This window comes from Capra hircus, chromosome 5 (assembly GCF_001704415.2).
Source record: "Capra hircus breed San Clemente chromosome 5, ASM170441v1, whole genome shotgun sequence".
Lineage (NCBI taxonomy): Eukaryota > Metazoa > Chordata > Mammalia > Artiodactyla > Bovidae > Capra > Capra hircus.
This window is the reverse complement of record NC_030812.1, coordinates 101138139-101152134: the sequence shown is the minus strand read 5'-3', so window position 1 is coordinate 101152134 and position 13996 is coordinate 101138139. Positions and strand designations below refer to the sequence as shown.

General features: G+C 40.9%; 1 pseudogene; it reads right to left on the bottom strand.

Moving 5' to 3' along the window:
- Positions 1-13996, bottom strand: part of LOC102185252 — a 76965-nt pseudogene that overhangs the window by 50188 nt on the left and 12781 nt on the right.

Below are 13996 nucleotides of genomic sequence, written 5' to 3'. Positions count from 1 at the left end.
TTTGGCTTGAAGAAGCTTTTTAGTTTGATATATTCCCACTTGTCTATTTTTGCTTTGTTGCCTGTACTTTTGACATCATATCCATGAAATCATTAAGCAATGTGTTTTTATTTTGTGATGAATCTATCATATATCTAAAATATAATTCTTATCTGGTGATGATATTGTACAATCACACATAGTAAAATAAATTCAGATAAATAAGTGAATTCAAAATTAGATTTTGAATATTCTTTAGTGGAACTATAAAATCATTTGCAGAAAATAAAACTTGATTCAATGTTATTTTGAGATTAAGAATGGCATATGAAACATTTCATTAAAGGCAGAAGTCAAAAAAGTAAACCATTATAGATTCGATAACATAACCCCCCCATTCACGTATATAACTTTAAACATATATGCAAAAAATGGGGGAAATATTTACAAAAATATTTAAGAAAGAGTAAGTGATGTTTCTTTATAAGACTATAAAGAAAGATGAGCACTGAAGAATTGATGCTTTTGAACTGTGGTGTTGGATAAGACTCTTGAGAGTCCCTTGGACTGCAAGGAGATCCATCCAGTCCATCTTGAAGGAGATCAGTCCTGAGTGTTCATTGCAAGGACTGATGTTGAAGCTGACACAACTGAGCAACTGAAGTGATGTTTGTTTATAGAGAGTCCCTATAAATAAATAAAAAATTTTAAAACATTCTAGAGAAAAAAAATACTGTCATGAAAGATATCTTAAAACTGTAATATAGGAAAGAAGATAATATTTTTGTATATAATGTTTGTGAAAGTCGCTCAGTCGTGTCCAACTCTTTACAACCCCATGGAGTATACAGTCCATGGAATTCTCCAGGCCAGAATACTGGAGTGGGTAGCCTTTCCCTTCTCCAGAGGTCTTCCCAAGCCAGGAATCACACCTAGGTTTCCCACATTGCAGGCAGATTCTTTACCCGCTGAGTCATCAGGGAAGCCCAAGAACACTGCAGTGAGTAGCCTATCCTTCTCCAGTGGATCTTCCCGACCCAGGAATCAAACCGGGGTCTCCTGCATTGCAGGCAGATTCTTTACCAGCTTAGCTACCAGGGAAGCCCTCATGTGGATAAAAAAAAAAAAAGCATGATGCATGTTCTTATGTCAAGACTATGAAGAGAATAATACTCTCTTTTAAAATTAATTATTTGGTTGTCCTGGGTCTTAGTTGCAACATGCAAATTCTTACTTGTGGGATCATAAGAAAAAAAATTGTAACTACATGTAGTGATGGATATTACTGTGCATGTGGTGATGATTTACCAATATGTACAAAAACATAAACACTATATTTTACACTTAGAACTAATATAATATTACAAGAATTACATCTCAATTAAATATTTTAACAAACAAGATTGGAATATGTGGATAAAATTAATTTCATCCTTACCTCATTTAGGCTTCTCTGGTGGCTCAGACGGTAAAGAATCTGACTGCAATGTGGGAGACTCAATTGCAATACCTAGGTTGGGATGATCCCCTGGAGAAGGGAATGGAAACCCATTCCAGTATTCTTGCCTGGAGAATTCCATGGACCGAAGAGCCTGGCAGGCTATAGTCCATGCAGACGCAAAGAGCCGGACATGACTGAGTGACTAACATTTTCACTTAATGTCATATTGGGGACCCAAATTAAACTCATCACTTAGATTTTAAAATGTCAAATCTCACTGCATCCTGCAGGGTTGGGACAGACACACAGAAACAGACAGTAAGTCACCTGCACACAAGATATAGGCTTCCTCCATTGGAGAGCATGAAGTGTAATTCCAAGGGTCAGAAGGACACTGCCGGAGAGAGATGTCAGTTTTCCAACACCAGATTCCATCCACCCACTGGGGTCTATAACCTTCTCTAAGAGCAACAGAAGAGTTGAAGATTCCACTGTCCCCACAGCCAAGCTGTCTGCAGATCACAGACACAGTGATGTCTTCCATGGGGCTATGGCAGACACTGCCCCAGGTCCCATTGTAGAAAACTTCCAGCCACCCAGCACACTGCTGGTCCTCACTCACCAACCCGAGGGCCAGGAATTCTAAGATTGAAAGGGGAGGAGACAGGACACAGTAAAAACTTTGCTGCATGTTCTAGGTTTTCCTTTCTTCTAGAAATGGTGAACAGTCATCTCTGACCTTGCTCAAGAGATACCCACTAGATGACAAGACTGACATCGCCTCCCTTATAACTAACCTTGTCCATTTGTGTCTGTATTTCTATTTCTACCACAATGGTGTAGTGGATATGAACTGAGGGGAAGACCAAACTGTGTGGGTGCTAGTAGGGAGGGGCAGCTGAATTCTGCTTCCTAACAAAATCTTTGAAGAGTATGTTAAGGGATGTAATGTGGATATTAGGGAGATAGGCAGAATAGTTAACCCCAAAATGTCCACATCCCAAACTCTGCAACCTGTGAATATGTTACTATACCTGACAAAAGGGATTTACAGATGTGATTATGGTAAGGACGTTGGGATGTCCTAGAAAAACCTAGAATATTGTATTAACAATGTGAGCCCAGTCTGAGCACATCCTTAGACCCACTATCCTTAAACATGGAATACATTTCTTAGCTCTTCCTAGAGAGAGAAATGTGACTCTGGATAATATCTGGAGGCCTGCAGGATTGCTGGTCTCATAATGGATAAAGGAGGCTGTGAACCAAGGGATGTAGGCGGTTTCTGGAAGCTTGAGAATTCCATGGACAGAGGGGCAGGGCAACATAGAGTCTATGGGATCACAAAGAGTCAGGCACGACTATGTGACTTTCCTTTTTTTTTTTTTTCAATCTAGAAGATTGAAAGGACAAGAAATAGATTCTCCCCCAGAGACACAGAAGTGATGCAGCCCTGCTAAAGCCTTGATCCAGGCCTAGTGAGATCCCTGCTGGACATCTAAGCTACAGAAGTGTAAGGAAATAAATTTATGTTGTTTTAACCCACTAATTGGTAAATTGTTACTGAAGCAAACGGAAACTAGTACCGTGGGTTTAAATTTTTTGTATGTAACTGGAGAGAGAGCCTTGCTTTCAAGAAAAACTGTAAAAAACGGCTCTGCCAGGAAACCTGCTGAGAAAAAAGGACCAGATCTTCAGCTGCTGCAGAAGGAAGTGAAAGCACCTCGTCCTCACGTCTGCTGGAAAAACAGGCTTCATGGGAGGAAGCCTCCTTCTCTGGTCCTTTCAGCATCTCTCCCTCAGGGCTCAGACCCTCGTCCTCCAGGGTCCCACCCCTCCCCCAGCCTGTGGACAGTGTGCAGCGCAGACATGAGCAGATGACCCCCGCGTCCTGCTTGTGTCTGCAGTCGTGCCGCCCCCAGCCCCGGGAAGGGCACTTCCACACGTGAGATTCATTTCCTGTGCAGTTCAGGTTGTCCAGCCAGATGGGCCCTGATCCTGCCCCAAAGTGAGCAGACCCCGTGGCATTGAGGGCTTCTCCACAGCCTAGCTGCCTGCACACCACGCGGGCATCGTCCAGGTCCCAGGGGTCATCACAGATGGTGCCCCAGGAGCCCTCGTCAAGGATCTCCACTCTGCCGCCGCAGGAACCGCCCCCGATCACCAGGCGGAGCTGCCTGCTCTCTGAGGAGAGAGAAATGGGACAATGGGGCGGTGACATGGGGAATGAAAATGATCTTTTGTCCTGTGGGACCCTCACCTGAGCAGTAGGGGGCGCTCTCCTCTGAGGCCACAGAGCCTTCAGGTTGAGACAGGGAGTCGTTGCACTGGGGAAGCACCTGGATCTGATTTCCTGAAGAAACAACAATGATCAGAAGTCTGGAACGGTTGAAGAACAAGAAACTGAATTAAGGGAAATAATGACCTGGTAATGGACCTTATATGAAAGCTGTGTTCAGTTCACTTCAGTTCATTCACTCAGTCATGTCTGACTGTTTGCAAACCCATGAACTGCAGCACGAAAGGCCTGCTTGTCCATCACCAACTCCCCGAGTCCACCCAAACTCATGACCATCCAATTGGTAATACCATCCAACCATCTCACCTTCTGTCGTCCCCTTCTCCTCCTGCCCTCAATCTTTCCCAGCATCAGAGTCTTTTCACATGATAGAGTTCTTCACATCAGGTGGCCAAAACATTGGTGTTTCAGCTTCATCAGTCCTTCCAATGAACACCCAGGACTGATCTCCTCGGGATGGACTGGTTGGATCTCCTTGCAGTCCAAGGAACTCTCAAGAGTCTTCTCCAACACCACAGTTCAAAAACATCAATTCTTCATTGCTCAGCTTTCTTTACAGTCCAACTCACATCCACACATGACTACTGGAAAAACCATAGCCTTGACTAGACAGACGGACCTTTGTTGACAAAGTAATGTCTCTGTTTTTTAATAAGCAGCGTAGGTTGGCCATAACTTTCCTTCAAAGGAGTAAGCATCTTTTAAGTTCTTGGCTGCAGTCACCATCTGCCGTGATTTGGGGGCCCAAAAAATAAAGTCAGCCACTGCTTCCACTGTTTCCCCATCTATTTCCCATGAAGTGATGGGACCGGATGCCATGATCTTCGTTTTCTGAATGTTGAGCTCTAAGTCAACATTTTCACTCTTCTCTTTCACTTTCATCAAGAAGCTCTTTAGTTCTTTCACTTTCTGCCATAAGGATGGTGTCATCTGCATATCTGAGGTTATTGATATTTCTCTTGGCAATCTTGATTGCAGCTTATGCTTCATCCAGCCCAGCATTTCTCATGATGTGCTCTGCATAGAAGTTAAATAAGCAGGATGACAATATACAGCTTTGATGTACTCCTTTTCCTATTTGGAACCAGTTTGTTGTTCCATGTCCAGTCCAGTTCTAACTGTTGCTTTATGACTTGCATACAGGTTTCTCAAGAGGCAGGTTAGGTGGTCTGGTATTCCCATCTCTATCAGAATTTTCCACAGTTTATTGTGATCCACACAGTCAAAGGCTTCTGCATAGTCAATAAAGCAGAAATAGATATTTTCCTGGAACTCTCTTGCTTTTTTGATGATCCAGTGGATGTTGGCAATTTGATCTCTGGTTCCTTTCCCTTTTCTAAAACCAGCTTGAACATCAGGAATTTCACGGTTCATGTATTGCTGAAGCCTGGTTTGGAGAATTTTGAGCATTACTTTACTAGCATGTGAGATGAGTGCAATTGTGCGGTAGTTTGAGCATTCTTTGTCATTGCCTTTCTTTGGGATTGGAATGAAAACTGACCTTTTCCAGTCCTGTGGCTACTGCTGAGTTTTCCAAATTTGCTGGCCTATTGAGTGCAGCACTTCACAGCATCATCTTTCAGGATTTGAAAGAGCTCAACTGGAATTCCATCCCCTCCACTAGTTTTGTTCATAGTGATGCTTCTTAAGGCCCACTTGACTTCACATTCCAGGATGTCTGGCTCTAGGTGAGTGTGAGTGATCACACCATCATCATTATCCAGGTCATGAAGATCTCTTTTGTACAGTACTTCTGTGTATTCTTGCCATCTCTTCTTAATATCTTCTGCTTCTGTTAGGTCCATACCATTTCTGTCCTTTATTGACCCAATCTTTGCTTGAAATGTTCCCTTGGTATCTCTAATTTTTTTTGAAGAGATCTCTAGTCTTTCCCATTCTATTGTTTTCCTCTATTTATTGCACTGATTGCTGAGGAAGCCTTTCTTATCTTTCCTTGCTCTTCTTTTGAACTCTGCATTAAAATGGGTATATCTTTCCTTTTCTCTTTTACTTTTTGCTTGTCTTCTTTTCACAGCTATTTGTAAGGCCTCCTCAGACAGCCATTTTGCTTTTTTGCATTTCTTTTCCATAGGGATGGTCTTGATTCCTGTCTCCTGTACAGTGTCATGAACCTCCGTCCATAGTTCATCAGGCACTCTGTCAGATCTAGTCCCTTAAATCTATTTCTCACTTCCACTGTATAGTCATAAAAGATTTCATTTAGGTCATACCTGAATGGTCTAGTGTTTTTCCCCACTTTCTTTAATTCAAGTCTGAATGTGGCAATAAGGAGTTCATGATCTGAGCTACAGTCAGCTCCAGGTCTTGTTTTTGCTCCCTGCATACAGCTTTTCCATCTTTGGCTGCAAAGAATATAATCAGTCTGATTTCGGTGTTGACCATCTGGTGATCTCCATGTGTAGAATCTTCTCGTGTGTTGTTGGAAGAGGATGTTTGCTATGAAAGCTGTGACCCGGCAGTAAAATTATCATACTCTTATTGTTCACCATCTCCGTGGAGAGTTCTGATTCTGACAGTATCACAATTTTTGTTTTAACTCAAGTGTTGCTATAAGAATGAGTTAAGTAAGTTGTTGTATTCCTAAATCTATCCCTGTGCTGTGCTTAGTCACTCAGTAATTCAGACTGTTTGTGACCCCATGGACTATAGCCCACCAGGCTCCTCTGCCCATAGGATTTTTCAAGCAAGAATACTGGAGTGGGTTGTCATGCCCTCCTCCAGGGGATCTTCCCAATCCAGGGATCAAACCCAGGTCTCCTGCATTGCAGGCAGATTCTTTACCATCTGAGCCACCAGGAAAGGCCAAATCTATCCCTAAGTAAAAGCAAAACAAAATTCTTTCTGAAAGATTTCTACTATTTCTTCAATGTCTAACTTTAAAACAAACACTTAAATAAAATAGATCTCATGAAAAACAGAAGGGAAAAAGGAGACATTGGAAAGAATTTCCCAGGTTCTCCAGCTGCTAGATTTACCTGACAGAGAATTTAAATAGCCATGATTAAAGTGTTTATGGAAATAATAGACAAAATGTGTATCTTTGCAGAGAAGTGATAACAAAAGTGAAGTACTTCTAGAGCTGAAAAATGTGTTAGCTGAAATTAAGAACTAAAGAATAATAGTAGCCATGCACTAGCTCAGCATAAAGTAGAAACATCACAGTGAAATATCAGAGGATATTCTGCAATCCAGAATTTCAGGGCACATGAAAAGAGTTCTGGTTATGTTGTTGTATAGAAGATTTTCCCCTAAAATTTAGCCCAGTTCAGTTCAGTCACTCAGTCATGTCCAACTCTTTGTGACCCCATTGACTGCAGCTCACCAAACTTCCCTGTCCATCACCAACTCCCAGAGCTTGCTCAAACTCATGTCCATCAAGTTGGTGATGCCATCTAACCATCTCATCCTCCCACCCTCAATCTTACAGCATCAAGGTCTTTTCCAACAAGTCAGTTCTTCTCATTAGGTGGCCAAAGTATTGGAGCTTCAGCTTCAGAATCAGTCCTTCCAATGAATATTCAGGGCTGATTTCCATCAGCATCCACTCATTTGATCTCCTTGCAGTCCAGGGGACTCTAAGCAGTCTTCCCCAACACCACAGTTCAAAAGCATCAATTCTTCACACTCAGCCTTCTTTATGGTCCAACTCTTACATCCATACATGACTACTGGAAAAGCCATAGATTTGACTAAATGGACAATTGTCAGCAAAGTAATGTCTCTGCTTTTTAATATGCTGTCTAGGTTTGTCATAGCTTTTCTTCCAAGGAGTAGATGTCTTTTAATTTCATGGCTGCAGTCACCATCTACAGTGATTTTGGAGCCCAAGAAAATAAAGTCTGTCACTGTTTCCATTGTTTCCCCATCTATTTGCCATGAAGAGATGGGACCAAATGCCATGATCTTAGTTTTTTGAATGTTGAGTTTTAAGCCAGCTTTTTCACTCTTCTCTTTCACTTTCATCAAGAAGCTCTTTGGCTCCTCTTTGCTTTCTACCATAAAGGTGGTATCATCAGCATATCTGAGGTTGTTGATATTTCTCCTGGCAACCTTGATTCCAGCTCGTGCTTCATCCAGCCCAGCAATTCACATGATGTATTCTGCATATAGGCAGACGCTTAGACTCAGAGGGTAAAGCGTCTGCCTGCAATGCAGGAGACCTGGGTTTGATCCCGGGTCAGGAAGATCCCCTGGAGAAGTAAATGGCAACCCACTCCAGTATTCTTGCTTGGAAAATCCCATGGACAGAGAAGCCTGGTAGATTGTAGTCCATGGGATCGCAAAGAGTCGGACACAACTGAGTGACTTCACAGCAGGGTGACAACATACAGCCTTGACATACTCCTTTCCCAGTTTGGAATCAGTCTGTTTTTCCATGTCCAGTTCTAACTATTGCTTCTTGATCTGCATACAGGAGCCAGGTAAGGTGGTCTGATATTCCCATCTCTTTAAGAATTTTCCATAGTTTGTTATGATCCACACAGTCAAAGGTTTGGCATAGTCAATAAAGCAGAAGTAGATGTTTTTCTGGAACTCTCTTGCTTTTTCTGTGATTCAACGGATGTTAGCAATTTGACCAATATGATAAGGCAAAACTTTTAGCTGAAGAAAAAGAATATATATTTCATTTTGCTTATGACTTTGGGTCATTAATCAGGAAGAAACTCAGTTTGGCAGGCTTTCAGTCCGGTCTTTTAGTGCTGCAATTAGATGTCACCTGGGGCTGAAGTCATTTAAAGACTTGACTGAACTCTGGTTCTGTAAGGAAATTCCCAGAAGTGTCCTAAGGGTAAAGGAACGTCATGCCTTCAACTTAATTCAGAAAGATTTTACATATTCAGGAAGAAATGGGACAGAAGGGGAATTGAGAAGGAAACACACACACACACACATACACACACACACACACAGATTAAAGCAAAATATTGATACTAACATTTAGAAACCCAGGTAAAGGTCGTAAAGGAATTTTTATATTACTTTCGCAACATTTTAATGTGTCAAGTGACATCAAAATTTAAAAAACTAAGCGATGAAAACAAGTCAAAGAGAATTCATTGCCAGGACACTTTCACAAAAAAAAAATACTCATAATATCAAAAATAATATACCTAGGAGAAATCCTAGTAGAAGATGGGCAAAATCTCTGAGAGAAATTCAAGATCTAACTGAATGGAGGGATGTATTATGTCAATGATTTGGAAAATTCAACATTGTCAGTGTCAGTCATCCTCAAATTTCTTTGTCTCCTCTCAAATTTTTAAATCTAATCTCAAAAAAATACCCTTAAGCTTTTCTTTTGGTGAAAATGACAAGCTGGTTTCTAAATTCATACAAAATACAAGCAACCAAGAATGACCATCACAGTTGATAAGAAAAGCAACAAAGTTAGAGGAGTTAATATAAAGTAACTCTTGTAAATTAAAATTATTAACACTAACTGCAAAGTTTGAAACTCTGGGAGATAGTGAAGGACACAGAAGCATGGTGAGCTGTAGTTCATGGGGTCACAAAGAGGCAGACGTGACTTAGCGATTGAACAACAAAACACGACAAAGTTGTGATAATTAAGAAAATGCATTATTGGTGCAAGGATAGACAAATGATAACGTGGAACAGAATAGAGAGTCTTAAAAAGGACAGACATACTTGCCCTTCTGCTTATGACGAAGGCAGCACTGAAGTGGGGAAAAAAATCTTTTCGGGAAAAGAATCTTTTCAGAAAAAGATTGAGCCAATTGGATGTCCATATGAACACTGACCCTTATCTTACACCCATATCAATACCAGAAGAAATGCACAATTATACGCAAGAGAAAAATATTAAAATTTCCATAAGACACTCTTGGAGAATATTTTTATGATCTAGGACTAGGCAAAAATTCTTTTTTAAAGGATATAAGAAGCATTAAATGTACAGGAAAAAGTTGGCAAGTTATGTTTCCATAATATTTAGAAATGAGTTCATCAAAGGACACCATTTGATTAAGAAAAAGAAAATAAATGACCAAGGGTTAAACATGGAAAGTAAGTAACACATATTTGCATCCAGAGACATTGTCACGGTAAGTTGTAGTATCATATTTGTAATAGTCAAGAACTGGAAACAACTCAGATTTATACTGTCAGTAGAACTGATCAGTACATGGACATGTGATCATTCAAAGGCATTCGGTTCGGTTCAGTCACTCAGTCGTGTCCGACTCTTTGTGACCCCATGAATCACAGCATACCAGGCCTCCTTGTTCATCACCATCTCCCAGAGTTCACTCAGACTCACGTCCCTTGAGTCCGTGATGCCACCCAACCATCTCATCCTCTGTCGTCCCCTTCTCCTCCTGCCCTCAATCCCTCCCAGCATCAGAGTCTTTTCCAATGAGTCAACTCTTCTCATGAGGTGGCCAAATTACTGGAGTTTCAGCTTTAGCATCATTCCTTCCAAAGAAATCCCAGGGTTGATCTTCTTCATAATGGACTGGTAGATCTCCTTGCAGTCCAAGGGACTCTCAAGAGTCTTCTCCAACACCTCAGTTCATAAGCATCAATTCTTCAGTGCTCAGCTTTCTTCACAGTCCAACTCTCACATCCATACATGACCACAGGAAAAACCATAGCCTTGACTAGATGGACCTTAGTTGGCAAAGTAATGTCTCTGCTTTTGAATATGCTTTCTTCCAAGGAGTAAGTGTTTTTTTATTAGAACTGGACATGGAACAACAGACTGGTTCCAAATAGGAAAAGGAGTATGTCAAGGCTGTATATTGTCACCCTGCTTATTTAACTTATATGCAGAGTACATCATGAGAAACGCTGGACTGGAAGAAACACAAGCTGGAATTAAGATTGCCAGGAGAAATATCAATAACCTCAGATATGCAGATGACACCACCCTTATGGCAGAAAGTGAAGAGGAACTAAAAAGCCTCTTGATGAAAGTGAAAGAGGAGAGTGAAAAAGTATGCCTAAAGCTCAACATTCAGAAAACGAAGATCATGGCATCCAGTCCCATCACTTCATGGGAAATAGATGGGGAAACAGTGGAAACAGTGTCAGACTGTATTTTGGGGGGCTCCAGAATCACTGCAGATGGTGACTGCAGCTATGAAATTAAAAGACGCTTACTCCTTGGAAGAAAAGTTATGACTAACCTAGAAAATTCAAAGGCATACTCTACGGTAAGAAAAATAAATAAATAAAGTGCTACAGTATACAACATCATGAGTGAATCCCAAACATAATTTTGAGGCTAAGCAATTAGATACAAAAGCTGCAACATACTGCATCATTTTATATAAAGTTCAAAAATTGATAAAACTCTTTACATTAGCAGAAGTTGGTAAGTGCTTTTCCCTGTTGAGGAGAGGGGATGACAGTGACATTCTTTCTGTTGCTCTGAGGTGGGGTTCATACTGAGGTCTATACTTACTACTCCTACATTGTTTTCTATGATTACATGTAAGCAACAATGTAGCTTAAAAATATATTATTCCCCTTCACACTTCTTGCCCTGACCTGAAAAATGAAAGAACAATGAGAAGATCCATATTTCACCATGAAATATCTGACTTTGAAGTCCATTTTCCCTCCCTCTCTGCTCTTGAGGACATTTCACTCCAGGAGCATCCTGAGCACCAGTAGCCCTTGTCCCTTGCTCTTACCTGAGCAGATCACAGAGGCTGTGTTGCCATGGGAACAGTCAGGACCACCCAGGGCAGTCACAGGACAACTCCACAGGAAGGACTCAGCCCCGGAGCAGTGAAATCAGACTGTTGAGATCTGATCACCTCCTTCCACCAAGTGTGGTCCTCTGGGGGTGGAGATGGCAACTCCACAGCCGAGCTGACGACAGACAACATTGGCATTGGCCAGACTCCAGTGGGAGGCACACAGCGCTATCCATCGTCCAGAAATGTTCATCTCCACCTGCCCCTCACACTGAGAGGAGCCGTTTGTCATGAGCCGGACTTCTGAGTATGCTGGTAGAAGAAGACAGAGTTTCAGCAAAATCATATGACTTTCTCACCTGAGCAGGGTGGTCACAGAGGTGAAAGGCCTGACCTGCATCTCACCTGAACTGACAACTTGAGCAGCTCCACTGTGATGACAAGTGCCCCCTGGACAGGGCACTCTGAGGCAGAACCGGAGCTCAGGCTCCTCCCCCTCACACCTGAACTCTTCAGCCCAGACCCAGGCACTGGACTCTCTGAAGAGCTCATGTCCCAGGACAGACACAGCCTTGCCACACCCCAGCTCTGCACAGATGATCTGGGCAGTGGGGAGGGTGAAGTTCCCATCAGACACTGGGATCCAGTCTTCTTCAGAATACACTTCTACTCGCCCTGAGCAGGGTCCATCCCCTCCAGCCAGATGCACAAATCCTAAGAGGAAACAACAAAACCAGTGAGTTTACATGGTGCTGACTTGAAACCGCACATTACAGGCCATGATGTGAAAGTTTTTCTTTGTAGAAGTGGAGCATGTAGAGAGTCTTTGACAGTTAGTGTCATAATTGAATTTTCTTGAGCATGTTTCTAAAGAGAAATCCAGGAGGATTACAAGGTCAGTTTGGAATGGCTGAATCCCAAGAACATACAAGTTGAGACTGGTTAGAAATCTGAATTCCTTGGTCTAGGAGCCTAGAAACTACAGAGCGCAATTCAGATCATTGGAATGGCTGGATACTGGAAACACATCATTTAGCATTGGTTGAAGAAGTGAATTTCTCATTTAGCACCCTAGGACCTACAGATCCAAGGATAATATATAATATGCAGGCACTTGAAAGTAGAGATATGCCGAACAGAACCCACCCAGAGGAACATGGACTATGAGATGAGAGACCTACATCCAGACAAGCTTAGAAAGCTTTCCTGGAACTTGTGGGGCTAATATCCTAATCAGTTTTCTCTCCCAGGAGCTAATCCTCAAGTGACTTAGGTGAGGGTAAGTCTTGAGGCTGGATCCATGAGGGGATGCCAATCTGTAGACGGTGACAGCTCCAGAGAAGAAATATAGATGCTATCACTAACTCGTGTTTATGTCACCACATCTTGTCTTTTTAATGGCAAAAATTTCTTGAATTTCTTCAGTGACCTTAGTGGGAAAGAAGATGAGTTAAGAAAACTCAGAGAGTCATAGAGAGAGAGGCCCAGCCATCTCTCTTGAAATCCTAGAATTTGTTAAAGGACCTGGTAGAGTGTGTGTTCTCAGTGGGAGCTTACCAGACAGCTGAGTTTCCAGATCATCTCCTATTAAAGGTTTTTCTTACATTCTTACATGCGTTCCCAAACATGTAAGAATTAAAGATTTTAAAATTTAAAAAAAATTAAAAATAATAAAATAAAAAAATAAAATAAATAAAATAAAATAAAAAAAATATGAAAAAAAATAAAAAAAATAAAATGTTGATGTATGACAACTTAAAAAAAATTTAAAAAAAAAAGGTTTTTCTTCTGAAACAAGACTCATAGAAAATGCTATTTGATTTTAATACTATCATTGTACTAATTCTAACCACAGAAAAACATGCATTCTTCTCAAGCACACATGGAATATTCTCCAGGCTAGGTTACAAATAAGCCTTAACAAATTCAAAAATATTAAAATAATTCAAAGTATTTTTCATGACCATAATGGAATGGAACTAAAACTCAATAGTGATAAGGAAACAGGAAATTCATGAATATAAAAATTAAACCACACACTCCTATTTTAAGACTGTTTTCTCTATTTCTATTAAGAATGCCATTGTGATTTAGATAGGAATTGCATTAAATCTGTAGATCACTTTGACAAGTACAGGCATTTTAACAATATTACTTCTTCCAGGCCAGAAGCACAGAATGACTTTCCATTGATTATATTGTCTTTAATTTCTTTTTTTTTCCCCTTTAAAATTTTATTGGATTATAGTTGATTTACAGTGTTATGTTAGTTTCAGGCATACAACAAATAGATTCAGTTATACATGTACATATATTCATTCTTTTTCAGATTCTTTTCTAAATAGGTTATCACAGAATATTTTAATATAAATTTATTTATTTTAATTGGAGGCTAATGACTTTACAATATTGTATTGGTTTTGCCATACATCAATATGAATCCGTCACAGGTATATACGTGTTCCCCATCCTGAACCCCCCTCCCACCTCCCTCCCAGTACCATCCCTCTGGGTCGTCTCAGTGCACCAGCCCCAAACATCCAGTATCATGCATCGAACCTGGACTGGCGATTCATTTCATATATGATATTA